Genomic DNA, 14,657 nt, shown 5'->3' on the forward strand with positions numbered 1-14,657 from the left:
TTTCTATTGTCTGAATGCTGAGGCTAGGACTTCTAGTATTATGTTGAATAACAGTGGTAAGAGCAGACATCCCTGTCATGTTCCTGACCTTAGTGGAAAAACTCTGTTTTTCCCCATTGAGGATAATATTAGCTGTATATGGCATTTGTATATGGCCTTTATGATGCTGAGGTATGTTCCTTCTATCCCTACTTTCTTGAGGGTTTTTATCAAGAAAGAATGCTGTATTTTGTCAAATGCTTTTTCTGCATCTATTGAGAGGATCATATGGTTTTTATCCTTTCTTTTATTAATGTGGTGTATCACACTGATTGATTTGTGGATGTTGAACCACCCCTGCAGCCCAGGAATAAATCCCACTTGATTATGGTGAATAATCATTTTAATGTACTGTTGGATTTGATTAGTTAATATCTTGAGAACTTTTGCATCATGTTCATCAGGGATATTGGTCTATAATTCTTTTTGGTGGGGTCTTTGGTTTTGGAATCAAGGTATTGCTGGCCTCATAGAATGAGTCTGGAAGTTTTCCTTCCATTTCTATTTTTTGGAACAGCTTCAGAAGAATAGGTATTAATTCTTCTTTAAATGTTTGGTAGAATTACCTGGGAAGTCCTCTGGCCCTGGGCTCTTGTTTGTTGGCAGATTTTTGATTACTGCTTCAATTTCTTTGCAGACCCATAACGGGTCTGGTCAAATTTTCTATTTCTTCCTGTTTCAGGAAGTTTATATGTTTCTAGGAATTTACCCATTTCTTCCAGATTGCCCAATTTTTTGGGATATAATTGCTCATAATATTCTCTTATAATTTGTTTGTATCTCTGCGGTATTGGTTGTGATCTCTCCTCTTTCATTCGTGATTTTATTTGGGTGCTTTCTCTTTTCTTTTTGGTAAGTCTGGCTAGGGGTTTATCAACTTTGTTAATTCTTTCAAAGAACAAGCTCCTAGTTTCATTGACCTGTTCTACTGTTTTGTTTTGGTTTTTTTCTACATCATTTATTTCTGCTCTAATTTTAATTTTTTCCCTTCTTCTTCTGGTTTTAGGCTTTATTTGCTGTTCTTTTTCCAGCTCTTTTAGGTGTAAGGTTGGGTTGTGCATTTGAGACTTTTCTTGCTTCTTGAGGTAGGCCTATACTGCTATATACTTTGCTCTTGTGACTGTCTTTGCTGCATCCCAAAGGTTTTAGACTGTCATGTTTTCACTTTCATTTGCTTCCCTTTTTTTAATTTCTTATTTTAATTAAGTTAATTAATAATTAAATATTAAATATTAATATTAAATATATAAAATTAAATTAATTAATATAATTAATTCAATTTTCTGGTTGACCCATTCATTCTTTGGTAAGATGTTCTTTAACCTCCATGTATTTGTGGTCTTCCCAAATTTTTTCTTGTGGTTGACTTCAAGTTTCATAGCATTGTCATCTGAAAATATTCATGGTATGATCTCAATATTTTTGTACTGGTTGAGACCTGATTTGTGACCCAGGACGTGATCTATTCTGGAGAATATTCCACGTGCACTCAGAAAGAATGTGTATTCTGCTGCTTTAGGATGAAATGCTCTGAATATGTCTGTTAAGTCCATCTGGTCCAGTGTGTCATTCAAAGCCATTGTTTCCTTGATCTTCTGCTTAGATGATCTGTCCATTGCTATAAGTGGGTGTTAAAGTCCCCTACTATTATTGTATTATTATCAATGAGTTTATTTGAGTTTGTTATTAATTTATTTACATATCTGGCTGCTCCCAAGTTGGGGACATAAATATTTACAATTGTTAGATCTTCTTGTTGGATAGACACCTTTATTATGATATAGTGCCCTTCTTCCTCTCTTATTACAGTCTTTGGTTTAAAATCTAGTTTGTCTAATGTAAGTATGGCTACTCCAGCTTTCTCCTGGTATCCATTAGCATACCAGAAGGTTCTCCACCCCATCACATTCAATCTGGAGGTGTCTTTGGGTCTAAAATGAGTCTCTTGTAAGCAGCTTATCAATGGGTCTTGTTTTTTTTTTTTTAATCCATTCTGATACCCTATGTTTTTTGATCAGAGGATTGAGTCCATTTACATTCAGAGTCATTATTAACACGTATGAATTTAGTGCCATTGTATTACCTGTAAAGTCACCATTCTGTAGATTACCTCTGTTCCTTTCTATTCTTTGTTGCTCTTGATCTCTCCTTCCTGCTGAAAGGGTCCCCTTTAGTATTTCTTGCAATGGATATTGTTTTTAAAAGACTGCTTATCATTTAAAGATATATACTGAAAATTTTTCAGACTAAATGATATGATTCTGATACTTCACCAAAATAATTTGGGGTGGGTAAGTGGAGGGGATTATAGATGAAATAAGATCAGTCATAAATTGAGAATCATTGAAGCTGAGCAAAAGAGACAGGAGGGAATTCATTATTTTAGACTTTCTCTTTGTACGTGTTTGAAATTTTCCATAGTGAAAGGTTTTTAAAATGTAATGCTATTGATAATGTTTAGAGAACTCTTAATTTTCTTTATGTACAATATCTTCATTGTTCAAATTTTAGTTTGGATCTAAATCTCAGATAGATACAATCTCCACAAAGATGTGACTAGACATCCAGACATTTAGTTAGACTGAACCTCTAACTCATTCAAAAATTTGAATGCTACAAATAATGCTGCTATTTCTATTCAGCGCTTTTATTTAATTCAATTTTATTTTATCAACAAACATAAAATTTCCATTCTTTCTGGTAATTTTGAAGGATAAAAACTCTGTGGATTTTTATAATTAGCCCAGAAAAAAATGCCAGTGGAGGCTTAAGATTTAAAATAATGCTGTAGCAAAATAAAATAAAGTTAAGATGATCAAGCTACAGGTACATTTCCTTTATAGAAAGGAAGCACATCATATCATTACCAAACTACACATCCAAACTCAGTCAGTAAAACCAGATCTATCAATATTTCACACTCAAAGGGATCAAAAGGGCCAACTTTTTTTCCCTGTTTCTTTCAAGTAAATTACTCCTTCTAGTTGCAGTCTCAAAATTTTCACATAATCTGTAATTTCTTCTTCAGTTCTAAATGACTTTACTAAATCATTTACCATGTCCAACAGATTTTTTTGAAATATTTCTCTCTCTCTGTCCCTCACCTTCCCACCCCAGGACTTTCCTCAGTCTTCCCAATGTATATAAGATTCCCTTCACATGCATAAATGCCTATTGGTTCCCTAGCATCTATCAGAGTTGATAATTTTATCTGGCTCCATAAAAGTGTAAATTCCACGAAGAGGAAATTTATGTCTGCTTTGTTGCTCACTGTATTCCCAGGATTTAGTAAAGTGTCTGGCACAAAATAGATTTTCTGTTTTGTAAGGAAGGAAGGACTAGAAGGAAGTTAGTAGGAGAGAAAAAGGATGGAGGTGGGAAAGGGTGAAAAAAGGAGGGAGGAAAGGACAAAGTGAGAGTGAGGAGGGAAGGAAGGAAGGAAGGAAGGAAGGAAGGAAGGAAGGAAGAAGGAAAGGAAGGAAAGAGGAAGAACAAGGGAAGAAGGAAGGATTCTTCGTATTCTATTACCACATAAAATCATAAACTCTTAATTCTCTGGACCTTAAAAATATCTAGTACAACATTTTTCAACTTCTCCAATTCACATTCAACCGAAACTTCAATATTCTGAAAACTTCTCACCAAGTTGTAGTCCAACTATGTTTGAATTCCTGTAATAAAAAGAAATTCACTACCTCACAAAGCAATTCATTCCACTGGCAAGGAATTCACATCATTTGAAAGTTTTTCCCCCCAAAGAAGCCAAAGCCTCCCTCTCTGTAGTTTCCACTCTTTGGTCCTGATCCTAGGATGTGGAAACACACACACACACACACACACACACACACACACACACACACACACACACACACACACACAACTAATCTTTCTTCCAGAAGAGAGCAGTTCCTATTTTTGAATACTAGAATAATAACCATGTATCTACTGAGCCCTACTCATCTGGAAGCTAAATATCACAACTATTCCTCATGCGATGGTCCCGAGTTATTTGGTCATCTTGGTCCTTTGTCTTAGTACATATTCATTTGATCAATATCTCCAACTGGGGTTTCCAGAACCAATAATAGCATTTTAAGTGTAGCCAAGCCATTATAAATAAATATATGGTACTCAGACCAAACAGATGCACCCCATCATTCTTTACTTCCACTTTCTGCATTTTAACTGGTAACACACTGATAACATTGATTGATTGTCGATAATTACCATAGCTTTTTTTGGCATCAATGTCTACATGCTCTACTTACTTAAATTAGACATTTATCTTGTTTTTCTATCTCTAACCCATCCCTCATTCTAACCTGTGTAAACCAGGTATATTTTCCTAACAGAAGCCTAATTGTTTCTCTGGTCAAAATAGATCAATGGGTCCAATGACCACAATTGAAATCAATGAATTACTGAGTCTTATTAGAAGATCCTTACAAATCATGCTTCTACTCTTAGTTTTGCAAATTACTTTAAAATGCTCTCTAGAGCTCTTTCACTAGAAAAAGACCAAGGTACATCCTTCATTTCACTAAGTCTGAGTACAACGTATTTGAACTCATTTTCATTTTCTTGTGAGGATTTCAAATTTACTCTGCTTATTACCTGTACATCTTGTACTAGTATGTATTTCTGAAGACATACACAGTATCCCCAATCTGGTTCTATGTTATATCCTCCTGAAAATTACTGAACATCCTCCTCCATGACTCATCCTTTTCATGTCATACTTGTCATACTCATTATCCTGCATAGCATCTAGTTTTAGCATTGATATGGGCAAATTGAGTTTTAATTTAAAATCCTCATATGACATGGGGCGCCTGGGTGGTTCAGTCAGTTAAGCATCTGATCTTGATCTCAACCCAGGTCTTGACCTCAGGGTCATGAATTCAAGCCCCACACTGGCCTCCATGCTGGGCATGGAGTCTACTTAAAAATAAGAAATAAAATATAAAATACAATAAAAATAAATAAAATTAAAATAAAATAAAACCTCATATGACCACTGCTGACAAACTGGATAACAGGATAATAAAAGGCACCTTTGCATTTTCTCCCTTTAGTAGAGACCCTTTACCTGGTATCATAAGCCACAACCTGGAAAATCAAAGCTCCTATTCAGTACATTTATATTAGCCAGTTTTTCTATTCTCATTGTTCAAATGCCTCCCTATGATGCAGTTCTTGCCCGCATATCTTATCTACAAATATCCCTTTATATGGCTCTCTAGTCCAGAAAAAGTAAAGATCCTTTTGCTTGTCCCAAATAAGATGGCCATTTCCATGTTAAGTCCCATCCCACCTTCCTACTGGTCTATCTAGAAGCTTGAAAACTTCTAAAAATAAATGTTGCTGCACAGTTGAATCATTCATGCTTCATTAACTTGGGCTTATATATTTATTTGGGAATTTTTCAATTATCTCTTAAGAGTGTAGATGTCTTAAGGGCACTAATCATTTCTCCTTCTTTATAAGTATCACCAGTGCCTAATAAAGTGCTCTGAAAATAGCAGATTCTAAAATACGATTGAAAGTGACCTGAAGGAACTAGCTGAGAATGTTCACAACGGCTCATAGCCAACCTCTTAAATTTAAAGAAAAATACTGAGGGAAAAAAATATAAATGATAAACAGATAGATACAAGTTCCCATGAAACTAAAATATTGCTCGTTTCAAAGAAAATGAAACATCAAATTTCTCTTTCAACCAATAAAATCAGAGAACTAATTAACTCAATTGCAGATGGGAAGACGTAAGACCATCCTAAGTTTCTTCATCTAGGAAATAAATTTGATTAATTTTAGGTCATTTCCAACTTGAAAATTCTGATAGAACATTAAAAAATATATATCACAATTTTTCTACCAGGTCTTTTGCTTCTATACCTTTCCATAATTAAGCAGGCCATGTATCAATATACATTTGTATTCACCTTGTTCCAGAAAAGAACATCAGGGTTTGTTTTTCCAATAATGTGTAATTAATCTTATGTCTGTCTAAATGCATGACTAATTATAAATTTAAGTTGACTTTGAAATTCTAGCAAGTACATTTTCTACATTGTTAACAATGGAATACAGCCATTAAAACTACTTAAATCAAATTTTTATCTAGTAAAATAAGGAATACAATCACCACCACAACAAACAGCTAAGGCTGAACCTTCAGAAACTGAACCAGAGCTAAGGCTCATCTCTGTGCGGTTATTACTATTAACAGTAATCACCCTTTATGGGTGCGGCTATATGTCACACACTCTATATTACTCATATTCTCCTAAGAGCCCTGTGAAGTTACTATAATTATCCCCATTTTTTTTTAAGATTTTATTTATTTATTTGACAGAGAGAAAGAGTACAAGTAGGGGGAGCAGCAGGGAGAGGGAGAAGAAGGTTCCTCGCTGAGCAGAGAGCCCAATGTGGGGCTCGATCCCAGGACGCTGGCAGACACTTAACTGACTGAGCCACCTGGGTGCCCTGCTTATCCCCATTTTAAATATAAAGAGAGGGAGACTCTAATTTCAATAACTTGCCCAAGGGTACACAAAGAGAAAATAGAATTAGGACTCAAATCCAGGACCCAGGTCCCTCTATCTCCAAACTCTGAGTTCGACTTCTTCTGCCAAATGACGTCCTTTTAAAATAAGGTTCGACTGCAAAGGGAAAGGGTGTAAAAGAAAAAGCCGAAGATGTGTTGAGTGGTTGTTAATTTCTAGAATGCATGAATGGATGGATAGATGGATTAATGGGTGGATGGATGAATAAATAGTAGGTAGGTAGGTAGGTAGGTAGATAGACTTTAATTAAAACCTTATAGTAACTATGAAAGAGGCTATCATTCCCACTTTATAGAGACATAACTTGTTAATTAATATGCCCAACATCACTGACCTAGAAATGTTGGAACAGAAAATAAAATGATTTTTATGTGATGTTTCAAAATGTTCCCTCTCACCAATCTACTACAGGGCCTCATAAATAACAAAAGAGGGTGAAAATAATCTGAAGCCATTTGGCTCAAAAGTCAAAATGGAAAAAAGTCTGTGTCCAACTGATATCCCTACATTTCAGCAAAACTAGTGCAGGAGAAAAGGAAACCTTACTGTCAGTGTAAATACATTAAAAATAACAGTCATGAGAATCCCATTCTTGTACTAAATAGTGCAAGAACACATCCATTTCAGAAAAGGATGTATTCATATGCACCATATTTTATGAGAATTTGCAGATTTTAAAAGGCATAATATTGCCTAGTTGCCAGGATTTTTTCCACTTAGCATCCTTTAGTTCTGTATTGAAGATTCTGGAAAACACTTTCACCACTTTATGAACCATATGTAGAGTTTGATTCTCCTCCAATTTTTTTTCATTTGTTATTATCATCATCAGGGAGGATTACATCTCATCTACTTAGCTGCTAGAATGAAGATTTCAGTTTGGAGGAGAGCCGATTTCTTACAAAAAAAAAAAAGTTAGCTGCTTCAGGCAACAGTCCTTTTGATCTGCTCATTAACACTTTTCAAATGTTCGAGTGATGTGGGCATTCTTTGCGCTAGAAAATGTCAGCACTGGAGCCTGCAGCCAGCTTGATGCAATCATATGTTCCAATATTCAGAAAAGAGTGAAAAGAACTGTCAACAGTGAACTGCCTTGGATTAAAAAAAAAGATACTATACAACGCCTGTAGATCAAGTAGTGTTTCAGGACTGATTCTTGCCAGTGACAAAAACAAATGCCCAACTTATCAGCAATGTCATCTAAGCGACTAAGAGCCCACAAACAATAGAGAAGTCACTCTCAGTGTTTAGAAAAGTTTGTTTGAAATAGATGCGGACCTTCCTTTCCTTCTCCCTTTTCTTTTTGATAAGATCAGAGAGCAAATGTAGTGCCTTCCCTCTGAAGTGCAAAAACACAAAGTTCTATTACATTAGTATTTGGGAAGTTTTTTTCTGAATTTCACCAAGTTAGATGCTTTCATCATCCAGATCAAAATATGGTCTGAGCTATCTCAACCTCCCTCTCCTTTCCTCCTTGACAGACTCATCAGTGATCAAAGATTACTACTTTGAACAAATAAATAACCATTGGGAGGTCTGGACAATAAATGTAATTTCAAATGCCAAATGGGGACTAGGAAGAATAGTGTGAGAGTGCATCTGGTTAAGAGTTAAGGAAAGGTGCTGCTGTTAAAGCAAATAAACTTAGACCAGGAAGAGTTCAATACCCTGTTTTGCAAATGCTGTTCTGTTGGAAAACATCACCATGGAAGCAATAAGTACTAACATCACACTCTATTTCAAGGAGGGAACCAAACATAAATCATTTTAACTAATGGTGCAAGGAAGGCATATTAAAATTTAAATTACTTCTGTTTTATTGTGCATTCCAAAAAAAATCAGGCTACTCTCAAAGTAACTCAATAAAGGCACCAAGAGCCCTCCTCAACAATAAAAAGCAAGTGCAATATAGAAGCATTATTACTATTTAGAAAGAATAGCACAGCTGTTGCTGGCTAAGAAAATGATTCCATGGAGCTACAGTCAGATATATCCTCATCATGAAAGTTCAACTTACTTATAAGCAAATTGGGCTTTAAAAAGATAACTTTTTTAAATGGTTTTTTAAATTAAGATTTATGAGATCTTTATGTAATGTCTTAAATGCACCAAGGAAAAATGAGCTTGCAGTTTTCCCTTGAGGATGGAGAACTTTGGCCAAGGACACTAGAGCAAAGTGAACATTTATCATTTCCAGCATATTCGGATATTTATCTGCAGCTGTAGAACACACTCTAATTGACAACACTCCAGAAAGCCTTTGTTTGCCACCTCATTAGCCTTACATCTGTAATTCTGCAGAGTGTCTGGTTATGCCAAATGATACAACCATAAGACTGTCATTTCTGCCATCCTGATAGTAAAACAAATCTGCCATAAACTCAGCATAACTTCTAAGCTAAACAATGATAAAAACATCCATATTTTCTAATATTTCACTCATGATTCAGGACATGATAAGTTTTTTTTAACCTCTTCTGCCCCCATTTTTAATTTAAGGAAAAAGGAAGGATGCAGCTGATGTCTTTTTTAACGAAAAGCAGCTGTAAAGGATGGATGTGAGGATTCTCAATGAGCAGGATACAGACTCTTCAACAGATGGTGAGAAATAACTTCACACAAAAATGAGAACTTTTCCCCTTACAGAATAGTTTGCAAACTCAACACACTCTATAATTCACTAATGATAGTGCCTAAAAATTTCTGCTTTGCCTGAGGGCTCTTTTACTATGATTATTACTAGAAAAAGTCTTCCAACTATCATTGGTGTAGATTTCTTTTGTCATGGAAAGCCCAGGTACACAGAGGACACTATTCTGCAACATTTTAAATGATGTTGTCTCTCTCTTTTATCCTTGAAAATACGCATTAAAATGAATTGAAAGATTTAAATTTTTTAAGTAGTCTTAGATTAAAAGCATCCTGTATGGACAGATTTTCTATTGCAGGGGTTTTTCCTTAACCTTTTTTATTCTATGCCCCTCTCCCGCAATCCCGTGAACCTACAGATCCCTTCCCAGAATAATTAAGCTAAATTAAAATACAAAGGATTTTAAGGAATCCAATTATATTGAGATATAATTATCTGATCTGTAAAAAAAAAATCCACAAAATTTGTGATAAAGAAATATAAATAATTCATTAAATAATGAGATACAATAGTAGGTCTGGGAACTACCCTAACTTTTGAAGTTATGATATTTGTAAAAGATATTTTAAAAATATCTTAAGAACTATATGTGACATAGGACATCTGTGATTACTATTGCTGACAAAGTCTCCAGAACTGCCAATACTTCTGTGGATAGCAGCCTACATTTATAAATGAAGACAATGATAAATTTCAGTTGGAAGTAAAAATAAGGATTTTTTTTTTTCCACCCAAGTTCACAATCTTCAGGTTAGAAATCCCTCTGGGGTATATAGAGAAGCAACTTGACAAGAGTTAAACTGCTTCTACTTCAGAATTTTATTACAGTTAACAATCCTTATGTACTTTCATCTCAGTTCCTATTGTATAGATGGCAAAGGCCACATTTTCTATTATAGATATATTATAAAGGATACCTTTTAAATAAAATCAGTGAAAATCATACAAAGAACTAAGATTGTACCATAAATCCTCTCATGCAAAATGCTTCTCCATAGTTGACAGAATTTTAATTAAAACTGGCAACAAGGTACCTTATTTTGAGGTGGTCTTCCAGATAAAAAGTTGTCAAGTGTTTCAATTTTAAGAATTGAAATAGTTCAAGGAGGATAAGTGTTTACTGTATAAGATGTCTGGTTTACAATGAGGAGTAAAATACACACAGTACTGACTTTAGGAAATTATTAGACTATAAAATGAGAGAAATGTTAAACAAATAATCACATAAATAATTGTTTAATTTTAATTTCCTTTAAGTATCACCAAAACAGTACCATTTTCTAACCTGACGGGGTAACTTTTTGAGGATTTTGGTTAAAATTTTAATATAAAATATTTAGAGGGGATATTTATGACTTGATACATTTCTTGTTCCTGATACCAAACTGGTACAGCAAATGAGGTCTACACCATAGTTTCAGAGACATAGTTTATTAGTTGAATGTTCAAGTTCTTTGCTTTTCCCTAACAGAGTAAAAAGGTCACTTTCTAGCTTTCAAGGGATTCAGTGGTTCAATATCTGAATATGAATGGGATGGTACTGGCCTCTTCTGGCAAATAACAAGCACCCCGAGAAAGCTATCCATGGATCCCTGTTGTCAAATGGTTCTAACAACATATATGTCTCAAATACTTTTAACAGTTAGAAGCCTATTTCTTCCAATAAGTCCTTGCCACTCTGAAACAGTAAGTAAATTCTACTCAATGTATAAAACACTATGCTCATTTATTTTATGGTTACTCAAAACGGAAAGGTAATTCTAATTTTAAAAAATGCATACTGATTTTTTAATAGCCTTGAAACCATTGCTAACATTTTGAAGAATATGTCATTGTCTTCCATTTTACAACCTCTTAGACTCCATGAACAGTTTTTCTGAGTTGATCTGAAAACATATTACATAAGAATTACCGAAATTGATAGCCCTAAGCAGTGATCCCCAACCCTGGGGAATAGCAGAATCATTTAAGAACTGTACTAGTTTCTTAATGCTGCTGTAAGGAATTACCATAATTCGATGGCTTAAACCAACAGAAACTTATTTTCTTACAGTTCTGGAAGTCAGGAGTCCAAACTGAGTCTTATAAAGCTAAAATGAGGCATTAGTAGAACTGGTTCCTTCTACAGGTTCCCGGGCTGTAGCTGTTGCTTGCCTCTCTGAGCTTCCGGTGACTGTCAGCATTCCCTGGCTAGGAGCTGCATCCTCCAATCTCTGCCCTCGAGGTCACATTGCCTTGTCCCCTTCCTTACGCTAATCTCCTTACACTCAGGAGCTTAATTTAATCACATCTCAAAGATCCTTATGTTAATCACATCTCAAAGTCCCTTTTGCCATAAAGATAACATTCACAGTTTCCAGGAATTAAGACCTGCATTTCTTTAGGGACCATTATTCAGCCTACTACAAGGGCTTTTCCAAATGGCATTAAACCCTGGAGACCCTTAACTGTCCCGCCCTTTCCCTTCAGGGAGAATCACCACCATTGGAAATCTTACCACTACTGCTCTGAGAGCTTCCCATTATTTAGGGTAGGGGAAAAAAAAAAATGAGGACCACTGTCTAAAATGTAACACTGTTATTTTTGAGTTATTGATTAGACATCTGTGAAATTTTAATCTCTGAACAATGAACAAATCATTTCGTAAGATATACATAAGGGGCATCTGGGTCGCTCAGTAGGTTAAGTGTCTGCCTTCGGCTCAGGTCATTATCCCAGGGTCCTGGGATGGAGCCCCACGTCAGGCTCCCTGCTCAGTAGAAAACCTGCTTCTCCCTCTCCTTCTGCCTGCTGCTCTCCTTACTTGTGCTCTCTCTAGCTCTCTGTCAAATAAATAAATAAAATCTTTTAAAAAAAGATATTTACATAAAACATTAAATGAATGAATAAGAATGTGTGAAAAACATTAGGGCCTCTGTTCAGGGCTTTATTTCCAGACTTTCTATCTTTATAAGAGCTCCTGAGCATAGGATTTCCAAGGAGGTGGGTGGCTGACATCATCTAAATGTGCCCGAGAACAGACATTTTAAGCTATTTCATCATTTTTCAGTTGAAAGATGGGATTTAAATGTTTACCACTAGTACTTTAAAAACACGCACACAAAACAAAATTTATACAACACCAAGCTGAAACAAATTTCCTGTTAGAAAGTAATATTACTGGTAACAATATAGTCAAAGTTAAATTGATCCCTAATAATTTAACTACTAAGACTTATTTAGCAAACTACATTCTAAGTCCAGCATTGTGCAAACATATTCTCTAAAAAGAACAAAATAAAACAAATATCCTGCCATTGCAATACAACACCCTCTGACACTTGAGATTTTTTCACAAGGCTGTGGTCCCTTTGTCCCTTTTTTTCACATCACCTCTTCATTTTTCTCTAGCTCACTTAGCTTCCATCTTCTATTCCGATCTACTTTGTTAGTGATCCTTTGCTTTGGCCATCTCTAAGGTGCATTATCTGTCACTGGCTTTCCATTTCAATTGATGGAAGCTCAGCTGGATGCAAACTTAATCCCCACCAGGACCAGACCTGGGCAGATACTGCTGTGAAGCAAGCAAAGCTTCTTTCAGGGGATTATACTGATCAAATCTCTCCAGTGGCTTCTCATCATCCCTGGTGTGAGTTCAAACTTCCTAAAAGACAGAGGAAGCCTCCTTAATGGGATTCCTGCCTAAACCCCACACCATCTTTCGCTGTTCCCTTTCACTGGCACGCTGGGTAAGCCTCAGCCTAGTGCTTCCCAAACCATGCCGGAATAACTCAATATAATTCCACACACACTTCATCTGAAATGTCCCTCATCAACTGTAAACATCTTATTCATTACTCAAAACTCAGTTTGGAGTCATCAGCCCAGTAAGGTTTGTCTGAGACAATCCCGTAACTCTGGCAAATCCCTTCCTCTTATGTTCTTACTGTACTTTACAAATGTTGCTGTTGGGGCACTTATGCCCCTCCAATTATACTTTGCCCACATTTCTGTGCTTCCATATTAAAACGTGAGTTTCCATATCATATTATAGTCATTTTTGTACCCCCCAGTTCCTAATAGAGCACTGACACAGATTGCCAAGCACTAAATACAGAATTTTGCCTCTACCCTGCTTTTAAAGCTACCTTAGAAAACATTTGCTACGATTCATTTATACCTAAGTATAAATGTAAGTTCATACTCAGGGCTAGCTGCCCTTTAATCTATAGTTCTAAATGTCAAATACAGGTAGGTGTCTCTATTAAGTAAGTTTCAGAAATTAGTAAGCATTCATAATGTTTGTAAGGATAGGAAGCCCTCCTGACATCCTGACAACACATCCTTAAAGGCATCCCTCTATGCTTTGCATAAAGAAATATACTCTGTGATTCACGACCTGCAGTCTCAGAGTTGTAAATGAACCTATTCTTACCACCTGGAGATTGAGTCCTCTCTGTAACATCCAAAATGGTGGTCAAGATCTGTACTTGAGCACATTTAGCAATGCCCCAGAGAAGCCTATTTTAGTTTTCACATCTAAAAAATCATACACTTTGACACTTTTGAGCCCTCCGATCAGTAATAAATGAAACTGCCAAGTAATGAAGGAAATCCACGTCAAAATTTAAATTAAAAAACACCAAGGAGCACGAATCATATTAGGGAACTTTTTTGCTTTTTAATTTGAGACTCAAGAATGCAAGCCACCCTAAAATAACCATATTAGGATAATCGAGATTACAACAGGAAACCGTTTGAGCATAAATTGCTACGGCAGGAAACTGATTAGTTCAGCAAAGAGACAGGATGCTTCTTGTCTCTACCGTTGTCTGAGTTAATTCTGTGCCTCCTCCATAGACCAACTGTTCTGAGATAAAGGATTATAAAGTGGACTCATGAAAGCAGACTAAAGTACAATTAATAATAAATGCAGGAGTAATGCAGACTAGTGCCTGAAGTTACGAGGAAACTGAAATGAGTCAGCAAAGGTGAGGGAGAAAAAAGGCAGTCTAGTAATATCATGTACAACACCGCTGCGATCTACAGAATATAAAGTTCTACATAATGTGCCAATAATAAAAGGAATGCTATCAAACTAAGGAGGAGGTATGCTTTGAATGACTGCTTCTTCAGGATACTCTTTTCTATGAAACCTGAACAATCCAAACTGGATTGCTTGAAATGTGCTGAACTCTACTACCCAACAGTCCACCCTGTGGAAGACAGAATAATGGCCCCCCAAAGATGTCCCTAGAACTATAAATAATTTCATTACATAGCAAAAGGGACTTTGCAGATTGAGAGATTTAAGGATCTTGAGAGGGTAGAGTATCCCGGATTATCCAGGTGGGTCCAATTTCTTTACAAGGTTCCTTAACTTTGGAGGTCCTTTCCCAGCTGCCTAGAGAGTCAGAGGG

General features: G+C 35.9%; 1 protein-coding gene across 4 annotated transcripts in view; it reads right to left on the bottom strand.

Moving 5' to 3' along the window:
* Positions 1-14,657, bottom strand: part of ANTXR2 (ANTXR cell adhesion molecule 2) — a 149,799-nt gene that overhangs the window by 69,977 nt on the left and 65,165 nt on the right. The window contains exon 13 of one of the 4 annotated variants that reach the window (XR_004819907.1): positions 3,682-3,710. The exons of the other annotated variants lie outside the window; for them this stretch is intronic. The gene's annotated coding sequence lies outside the window, so the exon portion shown is untranslated. The remainder of the gene's footprint in view (positions 1-3,681; positions 3,711-14,657) is intronic. 4 annotated transcript variants of the gene reach the window in all.

Source organism: Zalophus californianus, chromosome 2, assembly GCF_009762305.2.
Source record: "Zalophus californianus isolate mZalCal1 chromosome 2, mZalCal1.pri.v2, whole genome shotgun sequence".
NCBI classification, from domain to species: Eukaryota; Metazoa; Chordata; class Mammalia; order Carnivora; family Otariidae; genus Zalophus; species Zalophus californianus.